General features: G+C 43.0%; 1 protein-coding gene and 1 pseudogene across 1 annotated transcript in view; one reads left to right on the forward strand and one right to left on the reverse strand.

The window, feature by feature from the left end:
• The window catches only part of TSPAN5 (tetraspanin 5), a 177,472-nt gene that overhangs the window by 32,411 nt on the left and 132,831 nt on the right, over positions 1-12,230 (forward strand). The gene's annotated exons all lie outside the window — the stretch shown is intronic.
• On the reverse strand, positions 9,425-9,700 carry LOC131818665 (large ribosomal subunit protein eL43-like; annotated as a pseudogene).

Raw genomic sequence — 12,230 nt, forward strand, 5'->3', positions numbered from 1 at the left:
CCGGGACTGAAGATGCTCTGATTACATATGGTATATACCTGGAAAATGGGGAAGTTCAGAAAGTAGTCACTCTTTTGATGGTTTAGGGTAATTACATTTATTGTTTCCGTTATAGATTGTGTATGTTTATGACTAACCTTTTCTGTTTTTTGAAATTGTGGAAAAAATATACATAACTACAGTTGGCTTGAACTCCTTTAGGGGGGCTTCCAAAACAGAATCACGGTTTTTTTTTTTTTTTAAAGATTTTTAAAAAGGTTTTTTCTATTTTTTATCTTTTTAAAAAGATTTTAAATTTTTAAAAAAATTTTTTAATTTTTAATTTTTTATAAACATATAATATATTTTTATCCCCAGGGGCACAGGTCTGTGAATCGCCAGGTTTACACACTTCACAGCACTCACCAAAGCACATACCCTCCCCAATGTCCATAACCCCACTCCCCTTCTCCCAACCCCCTCCCCCCAGCAACCCTCAGTTTGTTTTGTGAGATTAAGAGTCACTTAGGGTTTGTCTCCCTCCCAATCCCCAATAGCACGTTTTTAATAAACTAAGAGACTTCCAAAGCATTCCTGTTTCCAAAGGAAAGTGGTTTCAGTTAAAAATGGTAAACTTTGGGGCACCGGGGTGGCTCAGCTGGTTAAGTGGCTACCTTCAGCTCAGGTCATGATCCCAGGTTCTGGGATCGAGCCCCACATCAGGCTCCTTATTGAGCTGGGAGCCCGTTTCACCCTGGCTTGTCATCCCCCTTGCGTGTGCTTGCTTTCTCCCTCCCCCCAACCCTGTTAAATAAATAAATAGTTAAAAAAAAAAGAGAGAGATAAACTTTGTCATTTCGCCAGTGATGCCAGTGAGAATGCCTTTGGAAAAATGTGAATGTGGTTTATACATAATAATGTGCTTTTTCTCTGAAGTCTTCTTAGAGCAGAACGTGTAACCTAGAGCTCCGTTTTGGTGTCCTAGCAAGTTGGCTGTCCTGTTGTTGGTGTTGGTTTTTCAAAGCCGGGGCTCCAGATACTTGTGCTTTGAGGGCCCAGGCAGAAAGCAAGCCGTTGAGGGTTGGAGGTGGAATGTGGTAGGGAGTGATAGGGAGTGAGGTAGGGGTCAGCCATGTGTCTGCCCTGTTTATGGGGAGCTGCTTTCCTCCAGCTGATGGCTGACCAGAGAATATGCGGCCTGTGTGGCCAGATCTAGCCATTTTTCAATTGGCACGGCACATTCTTCCAGTGAAAAATTTCCCAACTTCAGTACTTAAGAAGAAGATTCACGTGGAACCCGTATCGGAGAGCATGGCGGGCCCCACGTACAAAGGACAGTAGAGGCCTTGGAAGGAGCTCTGTATCCATCCTTGGACTCCCCTGCTGTGGCATTAAATAAATTCCTGCTTTCACGTGTCTGGTTGTACGGCACGCAGACGTATCTCTGAAAAAGTGGTCCATAAGCTCATTTTTGTTTCTTTACTGTATTGTAAAACTAGCCTTGTACCTTACTATGGAATATCAAGGGCGTTTGGATGCAGCTCCTTTGTAGAGCCAGTAATCACTCAGTGTATTTGTTTTGTGTGTTTGTACTTCTGTGTTTAAAGTGGGGAATGCGGTTAGATACTTTATATTGGCGGAGTTAAAGGGTTCATGAGCTAGGCACGCTGCGGGTGACTCCGGTCCTTACGGTTGTGATGTTTGTTGTGATGAGATTTGACCCGTCAGGGGAGCTGTAGAAGCTTGGAAGAGTGTTTGGTCCCTAATACTGGTATTTGAATTCTAGGCATGTTGCCTGTATCTTCCAGTTTCCAAAAAATCTATGTCAATCTGTTTCTTTATAACCTAGTACTGCTGCTGGTTGGTTTTTCTTTTTTCTTTTTTTTCCTGGCCTTGTTTTATATTCAGTCCTTCTCTTTGGCTCACAACAGCAATCCGGTCCAAAGATTTACTTTATTTCCAACGCTATCATTATTTTTATGTAGAAAGTATGCTTTGAGTTACAGCAGTTCATGGGGCTCAAGCTTCTACTCTGTAGGGAGAGAAGAGATGTCATTTGCTACAGAGTTGATACAGACAAATGTCTTGCCACATGCTGTGTTTCCACTGTAATCCGGGGGTTTATTTGTGTGACACTTAAAGAAAAATGACCATATTTGGGCTGACTCTAGGCCCAAAGTTTTTCTTGGAGGAGTGGGGGAGCAATGGGGATAGAAGTATTTGGGAGAAATAGCCCTTATCTTCCTTACTGTATCCGTTGCATTTTCGTTTACAGATTATTTAATGCGTTACATTTACTCCTATAATTCCATTTCTTTTGGGTTTCCTGAGCCCTCTTTTTTCTTCTTCTTTTGAAACAATTTCAAACTTGCAGAAAGTTGTAAGAAGACCGGAAAAGAACGGTATCCCTTCACTGAGGACTCCCTGCGAGTTTCTCTAGTTATCCCAGTTATGTCCTTCTCATCTTTCTAGCCTCCTTCAATCTGGAAGAGCCGCTCATCCTTGACTTTGACGATGCTGGCGTTTCACAGGCCAGTTACAGAGAATATCCTTCCCTTTCTTAGAGGGTGTTGTGTCTGTCTCCTGCAGACCCCAGCTTGTGTTACTCTCTGTGAGGGGAGGTACGGTGTGCTTAGAGGACTTGGTGGCCCTCTCCTTTGGATTTTTACAACATTCCATTCATCCCTTTGTTTGAACATTTATGATCTTCAGTTAGTAAGTATGGTCTGGTTTCTGTATGTTAAGTGGGATACCTTTAAGAACAAAACATATTTAAAAAAATCCCTGCTTTCATACAGCTTATATTTTAGTGAGGGTAATAGACCACTAACAAGATAAATAAACAACCTAGCAAGTAGGTCAGGTTGTGATGGGTGCTAAAGACGACAGAATCAGGCAGGAGAGAGTGGGGCAGGTTTGGTGGTTCTGGGGAGGGTGGCCAAGGAAGGCTTCCCATGAGGGGGATTCTGGAACAAGACTCCCAAGAAAGGGAGGTAAAGGCCATGCTGCTATTTGTAGGAGGGCCATCCGAGTGGACGGAGCCTCGAGGGTGCAAAGGTCCTGCCTCAGACAGGCTGGGTGTGGGGGGAGGCAGCATGGTGGTTGGAGCCAAGGGAGAGTGGTAGGAAAGGTGAAGCAGGGGCTCCATCAGGGTTTGGGGCCACGAGGGTCATGAGAAGTCTTGAGAGACCTTTGAGCAGAGACTTGACATTTGCTGACTTAGGCTTGAGAAAGAAACCCCCTGTTATTTAGGGATGGGGATAGGAAGAATGCTAGAAGCAGGTAGACGAGTTCAGGGAATGGAATAAGCCCTCTGCATAGTCGTTTGTTCCGTACGGTGGTACGTGGAAGTAAGTTAGTGGTTCTCAAACTTCAGGATACATCAGACTTATGTGGGCCGTTGCCAAGTGATGCAGACTTTTTTACTTGGCAACTCGAATTCACTGGGTCTCACCTGTATTGTTCACAGGTACCTGCTGGGGAGCAGGGGGTGGTCAAGGGGCAGGTTGGGGGGGGTGGGTTTGTCCTTGAAGCACAGGTTGATACAATAACAAGTGAGTTTGGAATGAGTGAATAATTGGTTTATGGAAAGCCCTTTAGAAATACTTAGACATGAAGTGTTTTCTACTCTTCTTGCTTTATTTCTTATAAACATATTATTTCAACTTCCAAAAATTATGTGGTAGTATAAATTTTCTCTTATAACTAACTGATTTAATGCCTAGAGATCTCGCTAGGGAAGAACAGTTTTTTTAAAGAGAACTGTATTTTGTAAAATAAACATAATACTGACATGCTATTTTCCTGCCTCTAAACACGTGGTTTCAGAAGGAATGAATAAATGGTACTAATAGGATTCATTCTCAATGAAGCTATTAAGTGCATTCAAGAGGAAATTGGCTTCAAGGAGTAGTTTGGATGAAGCCATTAAAGATCTGAATGAGTATTTTAGATACAGATGGGTATTTTAGAGCTGGAATGGACTAGATCAAGCTTGACATTATATTGTACCAGAGGCGCATGGGACATATGTCAGAAGGAGTCCTGGAAACAGGGCTAAGTGTGAAGCATTAAGGGACTTGGCTCTTGTCCTTGGTGAATTAAGTTCAGTCTTGCATGGGTAATGTTGGGTTGAAGGTGACGATGAGTTGTGCCTTAAGTGTGATGTCGTGGACAAGAGCATGGACTTTGGAGCCTCACTAGTTTCAAATCCTGCTCTGAACTATCAGTGTAACTCATAGGGAAGTCCTAGTACCCACTTCACGAGCCCATTGTGGGGGTTGAGGATTAATGATCACAAGGTATTTAGAATGGGGTCTGGCATATTGTAAGGATTCAGCAGTTACTGGCTTTTTCTCCCCTCCCTCTCCTATTTTTATTATTACTGTTACATTTCAGTGCTTTCAAACCATAATTTGCTTTCTGGATTACTATACATCTTCCATGGTTGTTGTTCTGGGATGAGTATAATTATTGGTCATGTCTAGAAATATGCCCATTTGTGCCTCTGTTTATACAAAGAGTTTAAAGTCTTAAGTATATGGTATTTGTCTTTTTTTATTTATGACCATTGCTTTTTGGAAGTCGGTTGCCATCAATGATATAACATTAGGTTCCCCCAACTTCTCCTCCATAAAAGAGGGATGCTCATACTTGCTTCAGGAACATGTGGTGAGAATTAATGAATAAGCTAATGTTTGTGGCTCTACCCCATTAAGTACTAATTAGCATTAGTTACTGCTCTTAGAGTTTCTCCAAGTGCTGTGATCAGACTGATTCTTTGAACCAGGGGCTTCAAGAGAACTTTTTCTTATTTACTGTGGCAAGTAGCATCTGAGAACATTTGCTGTTTTATTACTCCCTATATCTAAAAATTTAATACCTCTGCAACAACAAAAAACTAAGGTAAATCAGATAATGTGTTACAGAACTTAGTAATAAAGTGTTACTTATTAAGTAAGTATTAAGGGAAGCTTTTTTTTTTTCTGGGAGATCACTGTCTTTCATTTCTTACTTTCTCATCGTTACACAATGGTTACATCTGTACTTAGCAATAATGTTCTAAAAATTCCCACAGGTGTGTAAAGGCATAGTAGCCTTCAGGTACTATGAGGTAGATAGAGGCACTACTAGCATTGCAGTTTGAGGGGAAAAAGAAAAAGAATTGTATTTCAGTTCTGTCTCACTAGAGGTAAGATTTGGGAGTTTCTGTACCTCAGGACCTTTGTCCTTAAAACTGGGATAACAATGCCTTTGGAATAACATTTGTTAAATACCAGGCACAAATGCTAACATATGTGCCTGATTGTAGTGAGTACTCACAATGATTTTATTTTTCCAATAGCATTGAATTTGGTCATGTAACTGGAACCAATTTCATAGTTTTCATATAAAGCAAAAGAAGGTATCTTTTAGGGTCCTAGAGTCAATTGGATTTCTGCCTGACATACACTTACCTTAAAGATCTAATTTCCAAACTTACTCTGGGAGGACACTTCTTCCATCAATTGGCAAAATCAAATCATTCAGAGAATGTGAATATAGAGCGAATATGGGACTGTGTGTGATATTCAAATAAAGTAATTCATTGTAATTCAATTTTGCATTTCCTGATCTTGTATTAAAATTGTGGGTCCCCAAAGGAGTAGGCTAACCAAGAACGTGGGTCTGTACCCCAGGAGGGGGCTGGGCCTGGGTGAGCCTGGCCTTCTGTGCTCCACTAAAGGCAGTGTTGATTTAACCCCGAGTCTTTTGCTCACATAATTACAAAGTTAAAATTCAATTCCTTGCAGTGGAGGCCTGAAAGGATTAGCTACCCTCTTGATTGATGTGTAAAGAGAGTTTTATAATCTCTGGAACTATGGCTTTTGAGGAACAAAATAATCTAAACTATAATTTTGAAATGGGGCAGAAGATATTATTATAGGTTTATTCTTAGGATTCTCCTCTTTTGATTTGTCTCTGTAATTAAATACCTACTTGTCGGCAGGGAGGGTGCATAGAGGAATGATTATTCCCTTGCTTTAATCACTGTTAATTTCTTAGTGATACTTTGAAGTGGTGTCCAACTGTCTTCCCTGGCTTTCAGACGCTTTGATGAAACAATAGGAACTTGTTAAGTACATAACCAGATTCTTTCCACACAGCTCCCTCCACGAGGTCTATTTTAAGTTAGTTAGGTTTGATGTCCAGACTGAAAAGCATTTATTCACCAAGGTCGAGGAGTTTAACTTCTTACAGATAAGACCCAGGAGCCTAAAAGTATTGCTCTGAACTACCTACTGTGTCTCCCTTCCAGAAAAGAAAAAAAGAAAACGTAGAAAGAAGTAAAGGGACGCTTATCTTCTTTGTTAAGGTGTCAGAATTTAGACCCTTTACAGATTTCTGTTTCTTATTATAATTTGCTAAGTCTCTTGTCTTGGCTCTCTCACCTTCCTCTTTCTTACCTTATCACTATCCCAAATAGTTGATTATTTTGGTACATTCTACGTATGGTCCTCCTTTTTGCAGACTCCATATCCTCTACTCTACTGTTCATATTTTGGGAGCTCCTGAAAGGTTCAGGCCAAGCTTCTCTTTCTCGGCACTTGGTACTCTCTCGAGTCGTGCCCGTGGCTGCTGAGTGTCAAGCCAGAGCCTCTGCCACCCGATGTTTCCACTCGAATGTTTTAAAGCACACGTCAAACCCACCAGTCCCATATGAGTTCTTGTTCTTTCACAGAAACTGGTTCCTATTATTTTAAAAGCACAATACTTACATTTACCCCACCTGCTTAAAACTTTGCAGGGATCCCTCAAACCTTGCTGGTGGGAATGGAAATGGTACAGCCGCTGTGGAAGACACTTTGGAGGCCCCTCAAAAAATGATACCTAGAGTTACATACGACCCAGCAGTTCCACTCCTAGGTATATGCCCAAGAGAATCAAAAACAGATGTTCCTATAAAATGTGTCCAGGAATGTTCCATAGCAATGATATTCATGATAGAAATAAAATGTCCAAGTGATGACTGGGTAAATAAAATGATGTATAGATACAGTACAATGTATATACATGGCTGTTCTTCTATAGAGGAGTGAAGTACTGATATACATTCTATAACAGGGATGAACCTTGAAAACATTATGTAAAGTAAAAGAAGCAAGGCACAGAGGGCCACATATTGTATATTCCATTTATATGATGTCCAACATAGGCTGATTCATAGCAGGTTAATGGTTGCCAGAGCTGGGGGCAGAAGGGAGCAGGATTTCCATTTGATCTATGAGTCTTGTTTTAGAATTAGATCAGGGTGATCATTACACTCTGTTTTGAAGATACTAAAAAAAAAAAAAAAAAAAAAAAAAATCACTGAATTGTACAGTTTAACATGATGACTGTATTATTTCCTGAGGGCTGCTGTAACAAGGTCCTACAAAGTCTGTGAGGTAAAATGGGGAAACTCACTCATGGTTCTGGAGGCCACAAGTCTGAGATCAATGTGTGGGCAAAGTGGTTTCCCTCTGAGGACCTGGACGGAGAATCTGTTCCAGGCTTCTCCTAGCTTCTGGTGAATTGCTGGTGATCATAGACCGATCACTCCAGTTCTGCCGTCATCTTTACCGTGATGTTTTTCCTATGGACACGTGTCTCCAGAGTTCCCGTTTTTATAAGGACATGGTCCTGTTGGATTAGGGCCCACCTTCATTATCATAACTAAGGACATCTGTTACAACCCTTTTTACAAATGAGGTCACGTTTTGAGGTACTGCTTTTGACTTCATATGAATTTTTCAGGGACAGAATTTGGTCCATAACAGTAACTTTTATGTTATGTGAATTTTACCTCAATTAGAAAAAACCCCAAACCAAAAAACCCTTAGGGAAATTTTGCTGTCAAGTAAGAGACTAAAGCCCTGAGAGTAATCTGGCCTTTGCCTCTCTCCTCAGCCTTTTCCTCTTCTCTTTCTCTGGGCCCTGGCCAGCTGCTGGCTTTCTTCTGTGCCAGCCATGCTCCCTCTGACCGCAGGGCCTGTGCCTGTGAGCTGCTTTTATTTTATTTTATTTTATTTTTCCTTTTTTGCCATCCCCTTCCTTCTGTTTCTTGGAAGCCTTTTCACCCTTCTGACCTCTGTTCCGATATTACTTTCATGCGGGACTTGCAGTGTAAAGCCACCTCTTCTATACACTATCCTGCATTTGGTCATCTCTTGCTGTGTGACAGGGCACTCCGAAACTTGAAACTTCGTGGTGTTAAACGACAGCCATCTGTCACGCTCCTGGATTCTGTGGCTCAGGAATTCAGATACAGTGTAGACGATCTGTCTGTCCTCTGTGATGTCTGGAGCCTTGGCAGGGAAGATCTCCACTGCATCGGGCTGGAATCCCCTGGGAGTGTCGCCACTGCTGTGTCTGGTGCCTGGACTGGGATGATGCAAAGACCGGGCTCCGCTGGCTCTGTTGACCAGAGCTCCTATCCGTGGTTGAGACGTCCTCACAGCAGGGCAGCCTCAGGATAGGCAGACTTGTTACAGGACAGTTTGGGGCTCCAAGAGTAGGTATTCTGGTGAATAAAAAGAAGCAAGAAACTGAATGGCCTCTTACGACCTAGCTTTGACAGTCCACAGCATTGTTTCAACCCCACAGTCTAATGGTTGACGCTGCCACAGCCATCCAGATTCACACGGGGGTGGGGAGAACGTAGGTCTCACCTCTCAGTGGGAGGAATACCAGAATTTGCGGCTGTGTTTAGAAACTACCACATACTTCTCAGTGGGTGCTTCTTAAGAGTGCTTCCCTGGAAATCGCTCCCTTGTGTTGTTACTGGATTCATTTCCACCTTTCCATCTAGATGATAAGCTTACTTTGCTTGCCGTGGTATTCCCAGCATCTGATACGGTGACTGGCACATACTAGGTGCTTGGTGAGATGAGGAGAGGAAGTTGACTGGGAAGAGTTAGAAAAGGCACAACAAAGAAAGGTATCCATTTATGTCCGAAACATCCTGAGCTTGTGCAGCTGATCCAAGCACGTGGCCACTACTACATAAGCTCAGGGGTCCGTAGCTGTATTATTGCATCCTCGTGATCTCCGTTGTTCGGCCATAAGTCTGGCTGCCTTGTGACTGTTGATGGCGGAGGAGACCTCTGAGAGCCGCTACCCATGAGAAAGCTCTCTTGACGCCCGCGGTAAAATATAGCAACATAAGTATAAGTGAAGCCAAATGTTTGCTGAGTCAATTCCCCGTGAGAGAATAAACGGAATTAAAAATTTAAGTCTTAAACAGACTAATACTAATAATGTGTGTGTGTGTGTGTGTGTTCGTGCCTTGTGGTGCCTGTTGGGTGAAGACAGGAAGGTAGTAAGGGATCTAGTTTGTTTGTTTGTTTATTTATTTATTTATTTTTGTTGTTACATAAATTAACCCATTTATTATAGGCTAGCAATGTTTCAAATGGCAGCGCTTCTAGTGGTCTTTCAGCTCCTTCAGTCTTCTGATGGCAGACTTAACTGCGAAAGCAGAAGTGGTGTTGTAGGTCCAGGCGCCACCACCGAGGGTTTTCATGCAGGAGCAACAATGCCAGATCCTCACAGCTCATCTTTTCATCTTGGTTTTGCCACAGAAGGAGCAAGTGTACTCGGCATGCTGGCTTATCTCAATCTTCTTCACCATCTTCGTGAGGGAGGCACCATAACGGGTTCCGTATTTGCCCACGATTCCAACCTTGGTGCGTTTAGCCATATTGCCTCAAACTAGGTCTGAGCCCCGAGAGCGGGATCTGTTTATTTTTATCAGACTGACTTTGTCTGAGCCGTGTGGGGCTGATCATATTTATTCATCATGCTTTGCAGAATTTAGAATGAGAGTCTCCTTCCCATCTCCTCGGCTCCTCATTTCTTTGAAAAATTTTGAGTAGGAGGCAGACACGCGTACAACCTTGCCGGGCACACGGTTCACTTGCTCCTTGGGCTCCGTGTAGCTACTTGACATTTGTGCTACAGACTTGACAGACGAGTGCCAATTTCCCCTCCTTGCCTGTACATTTGCAGGCCAGTCGTTTACATGGAACCTCTTAAAATGCAGAGGGATGAGAAGCAATATCCTCAAATGCTTTTTTTTTTTTTTTAAGAATTTATTTATTTGTCAGAGAGAGAGAGAAAGAGAGAGACAGAGAGAGCGAGCACAAGCAGGCAGAGTGGCAGGCAGAGGCAGAAAGAGAGGCAGGCTCTCCACTGAGCAAGGAGCTAGATTTGGGACTCAGCCCCAGAACCCTGGGATGATGACCTGAGCCGGAGGTGGCGGCATAACCGACTGAGCCACCCAGGCACTCCTCAGATGCCATTTTATTTAGTTTTTGCTTCTACACACCCAAGACCCTGATGCAGTGTGGGAGCATGTTAAACACACTGGCCTTGGAGTCCCATGGACCCAGATTTTGAACTGCAACCCTGCCAGTTTTTATTGCTGTGATGGGAGGCAAGTTAGTTACCCTCCATGTGCCTCCTTTACTGAAGGTGGGGGAAGGGAGATGATAATTTAGGTGTTGGAGGAATTTAGTGAGATCAGATGTGTAAAGATCCTAGTGCAGTCTGGCACATAGTGAATGCTCAATCAGTGTTAGTTATTAGGACTATTATTATGCAAATGTCACTGCTTGGGGTTTACTTGGAATTTAAATATAGTAGTATCGGAATGGCTTTCACAGAGCGCTGGATCTTACTCTGATTTTGCTCTTAATTGGAAAGTAAGTTTATGCTGTTTCAAGTTCAGGATATTTGTAGGTTATTAGTGCAATTGTTCTTACCTTGTCTTTAATAGTGGTGACTTTGCTTTGAAAAGCGTCTATTAGGAAATAGACATTCAGAAGGAAAAATGGTTCAAAATCCTAGGACTTGAGAAAGTTCAATGTATTTCTCTGCCTTTTTCTGACCTCAACCATCGTTAAGGCTGTCAGAATAAGAGACGTGCTGATTTCAGGATGTCTGGTTTAACATTGTTGGCTTCCGCCCTTTCTGAACAAGGGTCAGCATGGCCGGGGCTTCTGTGAGGACGCCTCAGTTCAGAGGCTCTTGCTAGTTCCTGCTCCTGTGACCAGGGATGGTGGCAGATCCTGCCGTCTGTCGCGAAGCGGAGTTGGAGGAGGGAGGGTTTCGTAACAGATGGTTTCTTGGCTATCTGGGACCTGTCCAGCTCTAAGCTTGGAAAACGATGGGCCAGACCCTGGGCTGGCACGGATGTGGGCTCGATTGCCAGAACAGGAAGTGAGGTCCCAGGGTGATATCTTTGGGGCAGCTGCTGCTGCTTGGCTGGTGGGCTGGCCCTGGCAGCACTGGCTTCCCATGGTTTGGTGAGGCAAGTGTGTGTGGCACAGTAACAGCAATGAGGTGGGAAGTCTGGCCCGGAATCTGAGGTGGTAACCGTTTGGAGCTGCCGGCCTGGTTTGGAAGGGGTGTGGGGCTTGTGCCACCTTTGCCAGGGATGGAAATGAGTGAATGTGAGAGCCAAAGACCGATGTGTCCTGCGCTGGTCAGCCTGGCATTTCGGCTTGTGTGAGAGCAGTGAGCAGTGCTGTGTGGGAGGGCTTGGCTGTCCTCTTTGACATTAGCTTCCGAAGACTAGGAGCTTATCCCAGAATTTGCTAACCTCCTTGGATACCTTTTTGGAATAATTAAATCATTCTTGGCGGGTATGAGTATTTGGCCTACCTCTTACTAGCTGGGTGTCCTTGGGCAAATTATTACTCTCTCTGTGCTTAATTTTTCTTATCTGTAAAGGGGCCAGACTGGTTGATGTTACAGGTAGGAGATCTTTAAAGTCCAACTCTGATTAAATCATTTTATGTATCTTCATATGTATGCACAGTTTTTTGAGTCTTGTTGACGCACAATGTTACATTAGTTACGGGTGTACAACTTAGTGATTTGACAAGTTCATACATTATGCTAGATTCACCACAAGGGCCTCTGCCATCTGTCCCGCTACATCGCTATTACAATATGTATCTTCATATATTTTGGTATTTGCTTCTTTGAGTAATGGGCCCCACAAATGTACTTCTTAAAGTGAGACATAAACCCTTTCTTTTGTGCTGCTTTTTTAAGATATGGTACTCTTCCATATCTAGTTTTTAAGAATTTGGAAATCAAAGTATGAATCATTTTATGGAGAGAGGGACCCAGATTTTGTTTTTTTTTACAGCCTAGAAATGATCTCATCCCATTTATTGTTGGGACGGTGCTAGATGTAATTGCTGTTGGGGAGGTGATGTGTA

The sequence above is a fragment of the Mustela lutreola genome, chromosome 1 (genome assembly GCF_030435805.1).
Source record: "Mustela lutreola isolate mMusLut2 chromosome 1, mMusLut2.pri, whole genome shotgun sequence".
NCBI classification, from domain to species: Eukaryota; Metazoa; Chordata; class Mammalia; order Carnivora; family Mustelidae; genus Mustela; species Mustela lutreola.